Consider the following 18,152-nt stretch of genomic DNA (forward strand, 5'->3'; position numbering starts at 1 on the left):
CCAAAATTTAAAAAAATATGTATTCATGTATCGTATTATCAGCGCTTTGATTTTTCAAATTATCATAATCTTGAAATTTCTCCGCTCGTGACGTCACAAGTTCTTGTCAGAGAGTTTGCTCATTAATGAATTGGTGAGTTGGCTTCCCGGAAACCAGAAATCTATCATACACTCTTTCATTTGATAATTCTGTTGAACTAGTGACGTAGTTCATTTTTATTACTTTTTCATACATTTTCGAGAAATTTCGCGGAACAAATAAATATTCTAATTTTTACCGCGTGAAAGAAAATATTTTTATATCTCCATTCCCGTAGCACTGAACCTCCTTAGTTTTTAAAATAACTATTTGGGATGCAATTGGCCCTCAAATATATTCAATATATATGTTTATATAAATATAAATATATTTTTTAATTCTAGGGCTCTTATTATTTACTTAAATATTTTTATTTTCATACCATTTCCTAAAAGTCGTAAATAACTTGTGCTGGAAAAATGGAAATCGGGTCGTGGTAGAGTGGGGCTTTGAACCTCGGACCTTTGACCCGTGAGTATATATATTCATCGTCACAATTCCCTTTTTGCACCGTGTGATGCATAGGGCACTGCATTGGTTAACAAAATGCAGCATATTTCGATCATCTGTTATTATTAGTATTAGGGATAACTTATATAGCGCTATTTTCGTAACAAAATACCTCAAGGGCGCTTTACATAGTGATTCTTTTAAATTTGTAATTTAATTAAAATAATTTATTTTGTTGTCACATGCTACGGATTTATTTAAATGATTTAGAGAACAAGTGTGTTTTAAGCTTTTTCCAAAACATCACTTCCCTTTCACAGCCTCGCACCTCTGCTGGGAGAGCATTCCATGCCATAGGGCCTGCGACCGCAAATGCGCGTTCACTAAATTTAGTGCGCTGTTTGCGTAGAGGTATAATAACTTTTCCTCTCGCCGTAGACGTAGCTGATCTAAACGTTAGACGCCTGTCAGCTAGTTCATCTGGAATTCATAGCTCCCTTAGATATTCCGGAGCAGAGCTGTGCAGTGACTTATACATAAGCCAACAGAGTTTGTATTCGACCCTCTGTGGAAAACGTAGCCAGTGTAGTTCCCGAAATAGTGGAGTGATATGACTGAACTTCCGAAAATAAGTCTCGCTGTGGCATTCAATACAGATTGTAGGCGAGTCATTTTGTTCATTGGTAGACCTGCATAGATACCATTACAATAATCGACTCTAGACACTACAAACGCATTTATTAATTGACGGGCGGTATCAACCGGCAAATTTTTGCGTATGCATTTAATTTGTCTCAGCTGGTAGAAGCATGAACTTGTCGTTCTACTAATTTGAGCGTCAAGAGAAAGATCAGAATTAAGTAAAACTCCCAGTAGTTTAACGGTGGGTAAAGCGGAACTCCCTACATTGGGTAGGGCCGTATCCTGGATCAAATTCTGTCGTCTGGCTGAAGCGACCCATAGTTGTTCAGTTTTTGATGGGTTTAATGTTAGTCTATTTTTAGCCATCCAGTTTCCTATTTTCTCGATGCATCCATCAATTAAATTGACAAGCACACTTCTCTCGCCTGGTTTGCAATAAAAATAAATCTGAGTATCATCTGCGTAGCAGTGACACCACAATCCACATTCTCTGATAATGTTCTCTGTATCTTTAGTGTAAAGAAGATAGAGGAGTGGTCCGAGTACTGACCTTGAGGCACTCCTGTAGACACCCGAAAGTTGGTTGAGCCTTTACCCTGGAACACAACTGCATATTCTCTCTCATTTAGATATGAACTGAACCACATATGTGCCTGATCACGGATACCATAAGTTTTCTCCATACGTTCAAGCAAAATATTATGGTCTACAGTATCGAATGCAGCACTCATGTCCAGAAGAGTCATCAACACCAGATTACCAGAGTCTACCACCGTTATAATGTCAGATAGTACTCTTATCACTCCCGTCTCCGTGAAATGAAAACGTCGGTATGCCGATTGCCTTACCGAAAATAAAGAATTCTGCTTGATATAGTTAACGAGCCTATGAGAAAATATTTTTTCTAGTATTTTTGATACGATGGGAAGATTTGAAATAGGGCGAAAACTGGAAAGATCTTCCACATCAAGTTGTGAGTTTTTCAAAAGTGGAGTTACATTTGCTTTCTTAATGGCTCTCGGAATAATGCTGCGCTCCATGGATGTATTCAATAAATCTGTTAAAAATGGAGCTAATACGTTAATGCATTTTTTCAAAAGCCATGTGGACATCGGATATAATATAAATTGTTTGTTGGGTAATGCCGCAACAATTCTTTTAACCTCATTTATAGATGTTGGTTCAAATTTACTGAATTTTTGAAGGGCATTAGCTAAAATTACAGGTTTTTTCGCTGAACTACACGCCAGTCTGATTTTTTCGACTTTATTTGTAAAAAAGTCGCCAAATCAGTGGCAGTAGCGCCTGTGTTAGATGTCTCTGCTATACAGTCACCACGAACAAATTGAAGGCTTCGCCAGAGTTGTTTTGGCGACTTTTTCTGTTCAGTGATTTTTGTACACCAGAAACTAGATTTTATTTCTTTTATAAATGTCCCATATTAGGCTTGCATATCTAACTATATTGATCGGTCCGAAGTTGACAGTGTGTTTCTGTATTTGCGTTCTAGACGTCTTAGCTCTTTCTTTTTGAGTCGACAATTTTCGTCGAACCATGCATCAGATTTCCTTTTTCGAATAGTTTTCGTAGTAAATGGTGCATGTTTGTCTATCAGGTTAGATAGTACCTCATTGTACAACCCAACCAATTGATCGACGTCGTTTGAGCGACGGTCAGTGTCCGGACCAATCAACGATGTCAGAAGTTCGGAATTAAAATGTTCTAAATTTAATTTTCTCCATGGCCTTGAAGCGAGTGTTTTGTTAATTGGTGTTGGTTTTTGGATGTTAATTTTACAGTGCACTAATCTGTGGTCTGAAAGTCCGATGTCTGTTACAAAAACTGTGATCTTTTGATCACAATTCCGTCGTATTATAACATCAAGTGTACCGGTGTACTGTTAAATGAAGTTAAGGTGATCAGACGCACGCCCCAGTGCCATTCCAGAAATAATGAAATATTACAGTTTTAACAATCATTAAAATCAATTTTTACATCCACCCAACCAGGGATTGAACCCAGAATCTCAAAAATAGTAAGCGAACGCGTCAACCTTTACACGACGAGGCGAACTTATTGCCACTCGAATTCCTTATTCTGGATAATTAACCAAAAGCAGTGGATCGAAAAAAATCGTCTAGGGTTCTGGTTCTAATTTACCCACAGAACTGTAGTATTCATCCGTCCGGACACAGAAAAACATAGTATGGTTATCTGTGAATTAGAACCAGAAGGGTTTGATGATCAAACTTGATAACTTATCAGTGTGTAATAAGTTTATGTTCCGGTAGTTATGTTTATTTTATTATAATATCAAAATTTTTAATTGGTCAACTTTATTATGAAAATCCCTGTCCACCACTCCTCCTCTCTATTTCCTCATCCCTTAACCTTCTTACGAGCTCTCTTTTTTTCTCATGTCTTATATAATTGTCTTGGCGGCATCCGTGGTGTAGTCGTCAAGACGCTTGACTCACACACGAAAGGTTCCGGGTTCGATTCCCGGTAAGAACACAAAAAAAAAAAAAATCTCAAGCCTGGGTGTTCTGTGATGTAATTCACCACTGTAATTGGGCCTCCTGGCCTGTTGTGGTGCAAAAAAAAAAAAAAATATTTTTCTCTTTACTGTGTAACATGTTCTCTCATAATATTTGTGAAAATCTTTAACTGGATGTATGTACTATTTTTTATATTTTGTATTCTTATATAACAACTGTTGTTTTTCCTTAATAAATAAAAAAAATATATATATATAACTATTTACAGGTAAAACACCCTCGAATCCTTATACAGTTCCTTCCGAAAAAATAAGAATTTTGTTTAACATTTTTTTGAAAATTGATTAATATTTCATGGTCACCCCAGCTATGCAATCTGCGCAGACGCACTGCCATACGCGAGGTGGCTGGAAGTTGGTACAGCCTGACCAATAGATATTAACTTTAGATTAAGTCGGTTCGGTCCGTTTCTCCTAGATTGCCATAATATATCAACTTCACACCAGTCGATTTCCCACGATAGCCCCATATACCATGGAGCAGTGTGACCACACATCCGAAAAAATGTACATTCAATAAAATACTCGACAAATTTAAATTTCATTGCAGATTTATCTATTTAAATTTAGAACCTCTTTGAGAAGTAGGTGCGAAGGTTTTCACGGTCACTCTTATCATTTTGTTTCTTTTTTGGGTGACACCGTGTATATTGGATTTGTTCCGACGTTTCGGCTACCATTGCAGGAACCATCTTCAGGGTAAGCTCTATAAAGTAAACTCGGTAAACTCTCTAAAGTTTACTCTGAAGATGGCTCCTGCAATGGTAGCCGAAACGTCGGAACAAATCCAACACACACGGTGTCTCCCAAAAAAGAAACATATTACTCGTTGAAAAGGTTTTTAAAAAAAAAAAACTTATAATTTATTCGTTTATTTATTTACTTAAAGGCAGTTAATTGCACATTATATGAGACATACATAAGTCCCAACTTCATGCGACTAAAATCCAGTGTTGAGTTGGGACGTGCAATTAGCCACCATAAATAAACTCTAGGATCAGAAATACAACAATAAAAATAATAATTTAAAGAATACATTTATTTTTTTTAAATTTGTTTATCTTTCCATACATTTATTATTTGCATAAAAATATAATTACAAAAATACACTTTAGAAAAATATATCTTAAAATTTAACATAAATTAGAAATGAATCGAAATTAAAATAAATGGTTGAAAAAAAATAATTAATGTTCCTCTAAAGTTTCACGGCCTGATCCTGAAACACCATTTTTTAATCTTAAAAACTTTAAAATATATTTTTAAAACTTCAGTAAATCTATGTTAAAAATTTCTTTGTATTTGTATTTTAAAAACTAATTGGACAATATTTACGTAATTGCCATTTTTTTCGTACTGTTTGTATGCAATTCTTAAAACTAAAAAATAATCGTAGCTTTGAAACAACCCAGCATTGGTTACCTGACTGGAATCAACCACTAAGCAAAGTGATTTAAAAGTATTTATTGCTTCTGATAGGAGATCTGAATGCGCTTGAAGATGGAGGTTTAACATCAGCGGCAAAATGTTACACAAGCACTTCCTGTGTAAATTGTACTTTTATTGGAGCCGTTTATTGGTATTGGTGAATGATTAATTTATGAATTATGTAATACGAATTACAAAAATCGCAAGTTTAGGTTCAGTCTCGAACGAAGCAGCAAACAGTTAAGAGGACGCGCGGTCTAACTTTCTGGCGTATAAACTAAAGTTGTAGCAGGAACAGTTAACGTTTACAAATTAAACTGTTTCAAGAATCTAAATAACAGTTTACAGCAGGCTGGGTAAATTTCTGGTACAAGCAACAGCTAGAACAGTTTAAAATAACTGGTTAGTGCGTTTATCTGCCATTAAATAAATAAGTAGCATGAAAAATATTTATACTTCTCCGAAACGGCTAAACCGATTAACGTGCGGTTTTCAACAATATTCGCTTTTTATGGATCTTAATAATATTCATTCCTTATAATTTGTTCACACTTATTTCTTTTTATTGAATTTTTGGTAATACTAAAATAATATTAACTGACATTCATTATGTTTTTGAAAATAGCATTCATGGGTGCACCCCTGTTGGTGAGAAGAGCCGAGTTTGACATTTGCAAAAGAATTCTATATTTGAAAATGAATTATTTTATGTGTTGGAATTCAACCATAAACGAGTACCCAGGTACCTACTTTAATTAAATATTTAAATATTGATAATTTTCAGTTTTGGAATTCAATCAATCCAGATACCTAATTATCAATGAAAAGTATTTTTCCAAGGTAATAGCAGGCAAGACAACGTTCGGGCAGTACAACATCTGTCGGGGCCGCCAGTGATCCAATAGAGATCAACCCATCCTATGATATTTAATCGTGCCGCGTGAATTTTTACACTCGTCTAAAATGGATATATGGCACAGATGACGTAAAAATCTACATTGCACATTGACACCTGAAATGAAAGACTTGTAACCTTACTTTTTACGTAAAAAAAAATATCCAAGGCCCCGATTACAATGGGAAGTTAACATTTATATTAAATTTTATCTACAAGTAAAATTATTAAACATGTAAAGCTAGGGTTTCCTAAGACAGCGGTGACCGTATCTTAACGGCCGTAGTGAACGGTGATGCGGTGGACAGCCGTCGCAGTGGTGACTAGAGAGTGGTTTTATTTTTTAACGGTGTTATCAACATCGTTTTCCTAGGAAACCACTCTCTAGTCACCACTGCGACGGCTATCCACCGCATCACCGTTCACTACGGCCGTTAAGATACGGTCACCGCTGTCTTAGGAAACCCTAGCTTTATTTAAACATGTTCAGTTAAAGGTTACCGACGAAGATACTTTAAATGTTCTTGCAAATATTCTCATTTTCGTACACGCATTTCGGTTTCTCTTTATAGACAGTCGAAAATAATTCTGTTAACTTTAATCGGGGCCCAGATACCCTGCAACTATAACACTAAGTGTCAATGTACAATGAACATTTCTTGGTGGAATTGTATGTTTATTAAAATAAGTAGTAATGTTATAATTGTAGATAGTTCAGTGTTTTACGTTACTCACAGTCCCACATCCCCGGTTATGAAAGCGTTTTATAAGCAAACTTTGGTTTTCACCGAATAAATTAAGGTCGGTTAATTTGGTATTAGCTAAAAGCTAACTCCTAAGACTTTCAGTTTTAGCTGTTCTTCCCTCTCCTTGGTGGTCTTCCGTGCAGACAGCAAACGGCCGGGATTTCGTGGGCCATGGTATAGGGGACTTTGGAGCTGTCCATTAATGGAATTATTGACGTTATCTCTTCATTATCTATTAACTTTGCACTGGGTATCGCAAATCCGTCTAATTTCTTGACTCTAGATTCTGCCTCTTTTGGGTTTCCCTGCGATTGCCTTTAGTACTTTCATTTCTGACGTTCTGAGCAGTTATTTGGTTTTCCTATTTAGTTTTTCTATTTAGTTTTTCTACTAGGTTTTTCGTATTTTTTATTTTCTCTCTATCTATCTATCCTTTTAGCCGTTCTTTCGCTGTCCATTCGCTCTACATGTCCAAACCAACGCAGCACCCCTTTCTTGATTCTGTCAATAATGCATGTCTCAGCCTTACACACTTCACGGATCTCGACATTTGTGCACCTATCATACATCGTTTTACCACACATTCGCCTGAGGGATCTGGATGCGGAATTTTGGAGCTGTCCGTTAATGGGATTACTGACGTAATCTCACCATAATCTATTTACTATGCAATGGGTATCGCAAATCCGTCTAACTTCTTGACTATAGATTCTGCCTCTTTTGGGTTTTAGCACTTTCATCTCTGACGTTCTGAGCAGTTATTTGGTTTTTCTATTTAGTTTTTCTATTTAGTTTTTCTACTAGGTTTTTCATATTTTTTATTTTCTTTCTATCTATCCTCGCCTCTGTTGTATACACCATGATTTGGTCCGCCACACGTTTTGTATATCCGAATTATGTATCTAATAATCATGGGATCATTGTACTATACGACATTTCTTAGGCATCTAGATGTTTACTAACTGAGATGGATATGTTCTCATCATCACTATAGCAGCATCATGTGCATGGCATGTGATGTTGATGACCTTATCTCCCTTAGTAGATTCACTACTTTTTTTTTATTCTGAAAAGCGTTTTTTTATATACATTTATTCTGCTTGTGTAAGAAAAGGTTTTAGGCGTATATATTGTTGTGATATATTTAGTTATAAGAAGCTAAACTTGCTTTGTTTCTTTGTTGTTCTCAATATGTGTTATTTTCTGAATGTTAAAATTATTTATGTCCCGAATTGAGTTGTTGTAACTCCTGGGAATGTAATTCAACGTATTATACTTGTAAAATACTTTGTGTTATATGATTTATAAATAAAAAAAGAATAAAAAATAAAATAAAAAATTATGTCAGAATTTTATTCGACTTCGAAATTTCCTTTTTTTTTATATATTAAAAAAAAAATATTTACATTTTTTTGTTTATCTTGGTAATTTTTTTATTACATAATATAAAACTTTTTTCGTAAATACAAAAAAAGTGCGTGGGTATACTTAATCTAAAATACATCATGAAATCTAAAGTGTAAATGCATACATATAAAAAAAACATATAAAACAAAAATTAACAGCTACATTCAAGTTGTTTTTTTTTTCTAAATATGAGTAAGTGGAAAATAAGAAAAAAAAATACGTGTACAGCAAAAAATTATTTAATTGAAATTGTTAATTAAATTAGGAAAAAATACGAGACCAAATTAAATGTTTGACTGGAGAAGAAAACATTGACATTTTTATTTTTGACTCGGCTTATAAATGAATTATTAGAAGAAGAGAGGCTTAAATTATCGTTTTCCGTTGTGTCTTCAAAGTAGGAGTTATACAGTTTAGGGGCATTTGCATGCCTCTGTCCGAGCGTTGATTTACAAAATGGAATCTCCAATACTTTATTTCTTCTTTGACTATGGCGGTTTGAGTTTTGAAGGAACAATTGCTGACTTACCACATATTTCAGACATTGGAGACAATATTGGATACGACATAATATGTTATATCATATCATGTTACATGAATGTTAGGTTAGATTGGGTGTGTTAGGTCACATTGACTAATGTAAGGTTAGGTTGGGTCATATTGACATGTGTAATGCTAGGTTAGGTTTGGCATCAACGGCAACTAATGTCCAATAAGTGTCCCTCGCTAATAACCGACAGGTAGGCAAACTGCAGTCCTGACGTCCATAATTAATGAAGACTCAAAATGGCCCGTACAATGTTCATGTTGCGGCCAATTCATAGATTTATATGTTGATATGGACAGCGGTAAACAACATTTTACTAATGACAGTTAGTGCCTACCTACATTGTAAAAAAAAAACACGGTAGACAAGAAAATCATTTTCCACTAAATTTTTTTACAATTATTATCATCACGTCCCTTCTCCAACTGGTGGTGCATAGGGCGCTGCACTGACAAAACTTGACATTAAATACTAGTTTTAGTATGGTAATTATTTTCTTTTTTAAATATGCAGTATTTTATATTTTTAAAAAAGAAATGCCGTCTACCTCAGAACTGGTATTTACTATATCTAGTGAGAATTTCAAATACCTGGAAGTATATATTACGGAAAATGGCAGCTTTCAAAAAGAGCTGGAAGTGCGGCTAGGAATAGCAGGGGCCACATTCAACAGTATGAAGGTTATCTGGAGATCGGACATTTACTTAAATTCTTTTTTAAATTAAATGCATTTTGATCGAAAAAAAAAAAACAGTTTTTTTGTTACACCGTGTACTTATTTTTTATCTTCAATCAAATACAAGGGGTACTCAATTGACCCTGCAAAACACTTAATAGCCATAGGAAGGGTCAAAGCGGAAATGAGCGTATTTTTATGGATGAACGAAATCAGAAGGGATGATTTTTTACAATAATTCAAAGGGACAATCCAGGACTTAAGGAAAATTTTTCTTCCGGCTTTTATGGAATTACTTGCAAACGTTTATAACCATTTTCGGGTAGCAAAGGCCGGGGAAGAAAATATGTTTATAAGCATACCTGATACATAATATAGACAGAGACACTAAAAAAAATTATAATCAATCGTATGGAGATTTCATCAAAACAAATATAAACGATTTCAAAACGCTAAAAGTAACAATTTTTGCGTAATCTACACAGAGTTAATTCATGGATTTTATTTTAAAAAACATATTCTGCATAATTAGACCAAGAACTTCCAAAAAATATATAAGCATATTCTGGAAAGCTGTTAAAAATTACCAAAACAGTACTGAAAGTAAATGTATGACCGCAGTAGTAGAAAAATATGGAATTAAGTGACGAATAATATTGGAATAAAAAAAGAGATACTTTGAGGAGGTAAATGAAACACACACGGGAAATGTGAACAGTATAACACCTTCTCAAGTAAGTTTAAATGCAGGTTATGGTGCGACAAAAAAAGATGTGGTAGAAATAAAAAGTGATGCCAAATATACGAAGAATTGGAAAAAGCAAGGTTTCGATTATGTTCTTACAGAGTTTCTAAAGGCGAGCGGTGAACTCGCTTGAATTATAAGATGTATGATATGACGTTCTATCCTCTTTGCTTACTCTTACGGGGAAACGGCGTGAGGGATTGTTTGTTTTTTGTATAATGCTTTTAAGGAGTTTTGAGCGAAACTCATTTAGAAGCAAGCATTTTGTTTTCTTCTCATCAGCGTTTATAGCGTGAGATTTTTCTAGTGCTGTAGATGTTTTCTGTAAATTAAGAAATGCCGTTTTTGTGATCAAAACTATTTTCAGGTGATTACTATAGTTTTTTGCACTAAAGCGACATGGTTGTTTTTAACAAAACACAATTAAAGATAAATTCTTGATTTTGATTACAAACTAAACAATAATGTACTAATAAGAAAGCACGAAATCAAAGATCTTGGGGTTGTTTTGGACTCAAAACTACCTTTTGAACCGCATATCAATAAAATTACCTCTAAAACATTGAGCATGTTAGGTTTCATAATTCGAATGAGTAAACACTTTGATAGTCCAAAGGCGCTAATTTCATTATATTGTACGTTTGTCAGAAGCCATTTGGAATACGCATCTCAGATATGGAATCCCCAGTATGCCATACGAGTATATATAACAAGAATAGAAAATATTATAAACAAATTTATAAAGTACATAAAATATAAAACCGCTATTTCTTATGTATCAACTCTCACTGCCTCCACCTACCATGGAATCACTTCTCTACAATACCGCACAGTGTGTGCGAACCAACTACTGCTTTACAAAATTACGACAGGAATAGTTGACTGTACAGAACTACCTACTATAATAACAATACATGTGCCAGCCAGGATTTGTAGATGGTACCACCTGTTTCATGTACCAACAAGTAAAACATCGTATGTTAAAAATGCTTTTTTTCATGGGACTTTTTCAGTGTACAATACAAAATTTAAAGATATAGATTACACAAACATCCCTCTGTCAGATTTAAAATTTACACTAAAAATGCATTATGTAACTTAGTAGACATTATAATAATAATTAGGTACATCTCCCTTCCCCTCCTTATCCTCTCTTCAAGTATTCTTGTCCTAGTCCCGCCCAATTTACAATAACTTACTGTTCTTAAAAAAATATAATCAAATTTTTTTGATTATTAAAAGAGTTCATGAAAATAACATTTTTATTTGTATTTATTTCATATGTAATATATTTTCTTTACTAACCTGTGCAAATCTGTTATTAGTTCTAAGTTTACACACTATATCTGTTTGTTTACTATAAATATGTATTCTGAACTGTTGATTTCCCAAATAAAATAAAATAAATAAATAAAGTTGACCTTATAGCCCAGACAGGTTAGACTTTTCGAGGGAAAAAAGTACGGAGTTTTGAAACAAAGCATGACTTTTGTTGGTATCTGCTACATAATTATAAATTTAATTAATGTATCAATCAATTAGAATTTATTTATTTCGTCTGCCTCGTATCTTCGAAAATATTAATTGTGAAAAAAAAAATAACATAACAATTTTCGTAGAAAATTTTGTTTGCTTGAATTTCTTCATTATATATTTTTCGCTGAGAGTGATAGTTTTGGAGATATTTATAGATGACTTTTAGTATGTTATACGGTAGGCATCAACAAACAATCAAGTTTCAAAACTCAGGGGTTTTTTTCCCTGAATCACCTTTTTTTGGTGTAATTTGCCTTGACTGCACCCAATAACACCCATATCTCATTTTCGCAAAATTGTGGACTGGTTGCGCTCTGCTTTACTACGTTTAATTAAAATAATTATTTTTATTTAAAGTTCTTACCAAAAAACGTTTTTGAAACTCACGCATCCTGTTTTATGCATGAAGAAACATGAAACTAAACATTTCTCTGCAGTCATACAACTTGTCACGGGTAACTCCTGACTCCTGACAGTCCTGACCAAAAAACTACCAGTGTATTTCTTAAACATATAGGTATTATGTTTTTAACATTAATTTTACAATCCGTAATCGTAATATAATTAAAATGTTTGTTATTTAAATGCCCTGCATTGCTCTTTTACTTGATTGACGTGCAACATATATACATTTAATAATAATAGTTTTTTGCGGTTATTTAAAGTATTTTGATGGCACGTTGTTTATAAGAAAAAAAAAGTAAGATGCTAGAAACAGTAAAAGATATATTTTTTGAAATCAGCTATTGATTTTTATCCAACATTGTTATGAGTATTTCTTTACTAGGTTTTTTGAACGGTACTGTAAGGAACATTCTGGAATATATTTTTCTTGGCAATGCACTGCGCGTGTGCGCATTCTAGAAAACCACCTTTGCAACGTGTAACAATTATTTATATTCAATATTACCTATTGATTATCGACTGTCGGCCTCGTGGCGTAATGGTCAGCGTGTTTGCCTACCATGCAAGAGGTCTCGAGTTCGATTCCCGTCATGGTTGACAAAAAATATTTATTTAAAAATATGTTTTTACACTACAATATTTCACAGTCCCTGGACTGGCACTTGAAGCGTAAGACTGATCATCTTACCTTCATGCAATAAAATGAATCAAGATACGCTACGATTGGTGTACCAATGCAGTGCCATATGCACTATTAGGTGCGGAAAGGGAATGAAGATGATGATGATGATGATTAATTATTAAAATTGTAGCTAAAAAAAAATTGCTTTTAATTTCTGTCAGTAATTTACCTCAAAATCTACGTGAAGAAATAAATTACGAAAATATAAGGATAAATAAAAAAAAAAGCTTCCTTACATAATAAGAATAGCTGTATTGTGAAAATTTGATGTTTGTGTGCTTGTGTATATTAACAAATTTTTAAATTATTTTTTATTGTTTATTTATTTATTATTTTTTATTTGTTATGCATTTTTGTTTCTTTTTCATATTATTTTGTATACTTTGGCTCAAGTGCCATACTCTTTTTCGGCAAATTCAACCATTAGTTTTCTATTTATTTATTTTATGTATTGTTTTCATGCTAATTTTAATGATAATAAAATTCAAATAAAAAATGTCCTCAGAATTATATGTGTATTAGTATATTCAACACCATTGATATTTATGTATACACTAGATGCAGCACTAAGCACTCGTCTTGTGTTCCGTTCAACTTAAGTTCCAGAACAGCGTAAAAAGGCGGGACATACTTGTACAGCTTTGAATTCACTGCGAACTGGAATAGTATAGTCTTTTTTACTATACTACGCGTTTTGCACGGGAATTTCGACGCGACAACGCAAATTTTTCAGAACATAATTTCAAAACATCGTTATATCAAGCATCATCTTTATTTAATTATACCTCAGTGTCATACGCGCGTCTTTTTTGAACACTGGTATTTAAAATGTAAAGCATTTCAGAATATTTTAAATTGTTGAATCTATATTAAAAAATTCGCGTGAACCTTATTCCCACAATATGTTCACCTACGAAATGGTGTGAGATTGCCATCTGTGAACAAAGTGACAAAGCAAATGTATACAACCTACCCCGTGTTCAGTTTTATTGCACCGCGCATTAGATGTCATTTGATTGATATCCATAAATAATATAGAATATAGACCATTCCAGAACGACTGTTTTATTCTGAATTAGAAAAATTTTCATGTTCGGATCAAGATTGGCGGGAAATCACATTATCTCCGTCATCAAGCATGCTCGAAAGATGAATGATAGTCAACATGCAATAATTATGAAATGTTTCATTTTAGGACAAATAACACCCCATGTTAACCCTATAAAAGCGAACCCCTCTGGATGGCCCGAGGGTTAGAACTTCAATATTTTTTTATTTATTTAGAAAACACATAATACATCATTCATATATACAAACACATAGATGGCGTGAGATTAATAATTGTATTTGCTATTATAACTTTATAAAACTTCAAGAACCAATTATTCTTAAAAGTTTTGAATAATAATTTTAAAATTTAATGTAAAACAAATTTTAAAATAAAATTAACGAGATATGTAAATAGTGCAGCGAGAGATTTATTTTGAAAAAAATGTACGTAGATTAATAAAAGTATTACTTCATATAATTGGTACACAGATTATTTATATTCTTGTGTATTACATTACTTTATATTTGTTTTTTATTGTATATTTTACTATATTATTTATGTTTAAGTAATATTATGCATTCTTAGCACATATAAATACTTTATATTTATTCAAGGTGTTCATTAAACCCAGTAACATCCGAAATCACGATGATCAGTATGTCCAAGAAGACATATTAGCATAATAAAAAAATATTTAGAACAAAGATTTTTTTTAAATAAAATATTTTAAAAATCAAATGGTTGCTTATTTCTGCACGGGAGAAGGGGGGGGGGGAGCGCGGCGCAATATCAGACTACTCCCTACCCCCTCCTCGTTTCTCCCCTGCAGAAGTAAGAAACTATTTGCTTTTTTTAATATTTTAATTTTTAAAATTTTATTTATTCTGGAAAAATATTTTAATGTGCCAATATGTCTTCTTGCTCATACCGATCATCCTGGTTTCGGATGTGACAGGGTTTAATGAACATCCTGTATTATATGATAATGAATATGTCATTCTTACATTTAATTAGCTATGCGTTTTTAATTAAGAAGTCTCAGTTTTTTTATTTAATAATTATAGAACTACTTAAACTGGTATAAAAATTGGAAAATAGTTTTCAGGCGTTGCCTAGTAGGTGATTTGGTTCAGCCGGATGAATCTCACCCACGTGATAAAGGTTTCAGCTCTTTTACTTCACAAAAGTCAACAGATGGAAGAGTTGAGGAAATGTGGATGTTCAAACATGGGCAGAATGGTGAATGTTACACAGTGTGTAAAGTGGCCACTTAAACCAGCCAATGACAGGTCATAAGCCCGTTTTCCCTCTCTGTTGAAATAAATTTAAAAGAATAAATATAACTTAGGCATTTTAAGATTTAAAGATATTTTATGTACAACTTAATCGAAAAAATAACCATAAACTTAAAGCTAAAAAAACATTCAAAGTTTTAATAATTATATCCTATGTGTACTGAATAAATATTTCCGGGATCTGAATCGGGATAACTAAGTGTGTACACTGCCCATAATGTAAAAATAAAAATGCTCAAACTACGAAAAATTATTGGTCGATTAATGTGAATTTGATTTATTTATATTTTAACAATAATAATCTAAATACGTCCCTGTTTTTACATACAAATAAATATATTTTATTTCCAGGGCCGGCACAAGCAGAGTGGCGCAGCGGGAGCGCGTTGGGCTACAGACCCGAAGGTCCGTGGATCGACACCATGCTCTGCTATTTTTTTTTCAAAAATTTTGGATGTAATTGATTTGGTTTTTTTTTTATTTTTCACCAGTTGTAAAATAAATAATTTATAAACATATATTTTACTTGAAGATTTAATTAAATGAATATATTATATTATTATATATCATATAAGCGATTTTATTTTCAACCATCCAAAAACAGGTCATAAGCCCTTGTAAATGACTCGATATTTTATTATTCCATTTTCAAAAATGTTCTTCCTTCTGTTGGAATATCCATTGATCTCGACAAAATCGCTATGGGATAAAACTTATTGCTTGTCTGCAAAGATTTAGACTGGCTAAAAATATTATTAAAACATATGGCCTCGTGGTGTAGTGGTCAGCGCGTTTGCCTTCCACGCAAGAGGTCTCGGGATCGATTCCTGACATGGTTGGCTTGAAATATTTATTTAAAAAAGTTTTTTACGCTAGAATATTTTATAGTCCCTGTGGTTCCTTTGGTGTTTTTTTTTTAATTTAGGAAAAAACTGATTAAACTTATATTAACACATAATACATAAAAATGAATAAAAAGTATTGTCACACGCCCAAATACACCTCTGCATTCAAAATTTAAATACTATTTTTTTTTCAGGGCCGGCACAAGCAGAATGGCGCAGCGGGAGCGCGTTGGGCTATTAGCCCGAAGGTCCGTGGATCGACACCACGTTCTGCTATTTATTAAATTTATATTTTATTATTTTGATAATTTATTTCCCCTCCCATGACCAACTTTTGTCTGACGCAGGGAGCAGTCATGAGCAAGGCCAAAGTCAAATAAAATTTTGGTCCTGGGGTCACGGTACACATATCTGTGCATTAAGCTGAGAAACCATTATTATGACGTCATGGTAGAAGATAAATTCTCTCAAACGATCAGGAAGATACACTACCGACCCTTTATCTTCAAGTTTGAGGTGGATACATCGGTATGTACCGAGAGCTCAAGTACCTCAGGGTACGCATATCTGCGCATTGAAAGTGACAAAAAAAATTCCGCCGAGTAATTTTTGCTTTGATCGTTCTAAGGTTGCCACTTTTTTTCTTAAAATCCTATTCAAAATGCGGAAAGGAAATAGGTCAATTTTGAAGGCCAATTTAATTCTGCCATAACTGTCAGTTTTAAAAGAAAATGGCTAGATGCAGAGATAATATGGCTAGATGTTGACATATTAACATATAGCAGCATCTAGCCGTTCGGTTTTAAAACTTGGGTTGGTAAAAGATATCTTTATACAGGCTGTTCTTTAAAACCTGTCACATCCGAAACCACGATGATCAGTATTTTTAAAGATTGTAGTCGTTCTAAAAAAATATTTCAATGTGCCAATATGTCTTCTTGCTCATACTGATCATCGTGGTTTCAGATGTGACAGGGTTGAAAGAACACGCTGTATAATCATTTTGTAAAGCGCCCTTGAGGTATTGTTTTGCGAAAATGACGCTATATAAGTTATCCATAATAATAATAATAACTAGTGACGCCGTTCATAGTAGTTTTTTTTCATTCAGTTTCAAGAAACTTTGCGGTATAATTTAATGCTCTAATTTTCTCTGTGAGAATACATTTTTTATATCCTATTTCCGTAACTTCCTCAATCGTTAGTAGTTGCCTTACTTGCATCCCTTTCTCACATAAATATTTGCACGTGTATCGTGTTTTTATATTTTTCAAATTGTTGTGGGCATCGCAATATTAGCCATATGGTGGAGCTAATATCGGAATAACGTGCCTTTTAATAAATTATGTGTCAGCGTTTACACAAGTGTTTTTTTTTAATGTGATAACAGCATATGCTGTTGAATAAATAAATAATAAAATGTTTCCTTCTCAAAAACGTTATCCTTTAATAATAATTTTAGAAGCAGTCTCTAAAATATCCTCGAAAAAGTGCCAAAGCTTTATTACTTTCATCATTATTCCCTTTCCGCACCTAATGGTGCATAGGGCACTGCATTGGTACACCAATCACAGCGTATCCCGATCATTTTTGTTACATGAAACCCCCTTTTTAATAATATTTCATATCAACCATTTTGGGAATCGAACCCTAGACCTCTTGCATGGTAAGCAAATGCACTGACCATTACACCACGAGGCCGACAAGTATAACTTTAATGTTTATAAAAAAATAGCGCATTAAAAGTTATTTATAAAAATAATAAGATTTTTTCAAATACAAATATATCTTACCGAGAAATATCAATTTTGTTTTAAAAATATATCTACTAGTAAAAAAGTATTTAATTTTTAATTAAATAAAAAACAAAAAAAATAATAAAAAATACCTAGCAGAACGTGGTTTCGATCCACGGACCTCTGGGTTATGGGCCCAGCACGCTTCCGCTGCGCCACTCTGCTGATAGCTAGCATGGTCAAATATGTCATTAAAGAACTATGAGTAATATTTCACAAATTTGTTGCAATTTTTTAAAAATTTGTTCGATGCTTAGTTTATTTTCATTTAAAAAAACATAAGATGTTTCAACCTTAAGTAATATATTTGTTCGGAAATACTTTTTACAGTATTTAAGAAATAAATTTAACTCTACATTAGCGCCTCCTA

At 33.3% G+C, this 18,152-nt stretch overlaps 1 protein-coding gene and 2 non-coding genes across 3 annotated transcripts in view; 1 reads left to right on the forward strand and 2 right to left on the reverse strand.

The window, feature by feature from the left end:
- The window catches only part of LOC148284778 (uncharacterized), a gene marked incomplete at its 5' end in the record, with an annotated part of 72,083 nt that overhangs the window by 42,078 nt on the left and 11,853 nt on the right, over positions 1-18,152 (reverse strand). The gene's annotated exons all lie outside the window — the stretch shown is intronic.
- Positions 15,503-15,574, forward strand: TRNAC-ACA (transfer RNA cysteine (anticodon ACA)). The gene has a single exon. It is a non-coding gene; the product is annotated as a tRNA-Cys (tRNA).
- Positions 17,876-17,947, reverse strand: TRNAM-CAU (transfer RNA methionine (anticodon CAU)). The gene has a single exon. It is a non-coding gene; the product is annotated as a tRNA-Met (tRNA).

Source organism: Micrasema longulum, unplaced genomic scaffold (assembly GCF_059751315.1).
Source record: "Micrasema longulum isolate JH-2025_06_02 unplaced genomic scaffold, ASM5975131v1 h1tg000090l, whole genome shotgun sequence".
Lineage (NCBI taxonomy): Eukaryota > Metazoa > Arthropoda > Insecta > Trichoptera > Brachycentridae > Micrasema > Micrasema longulum.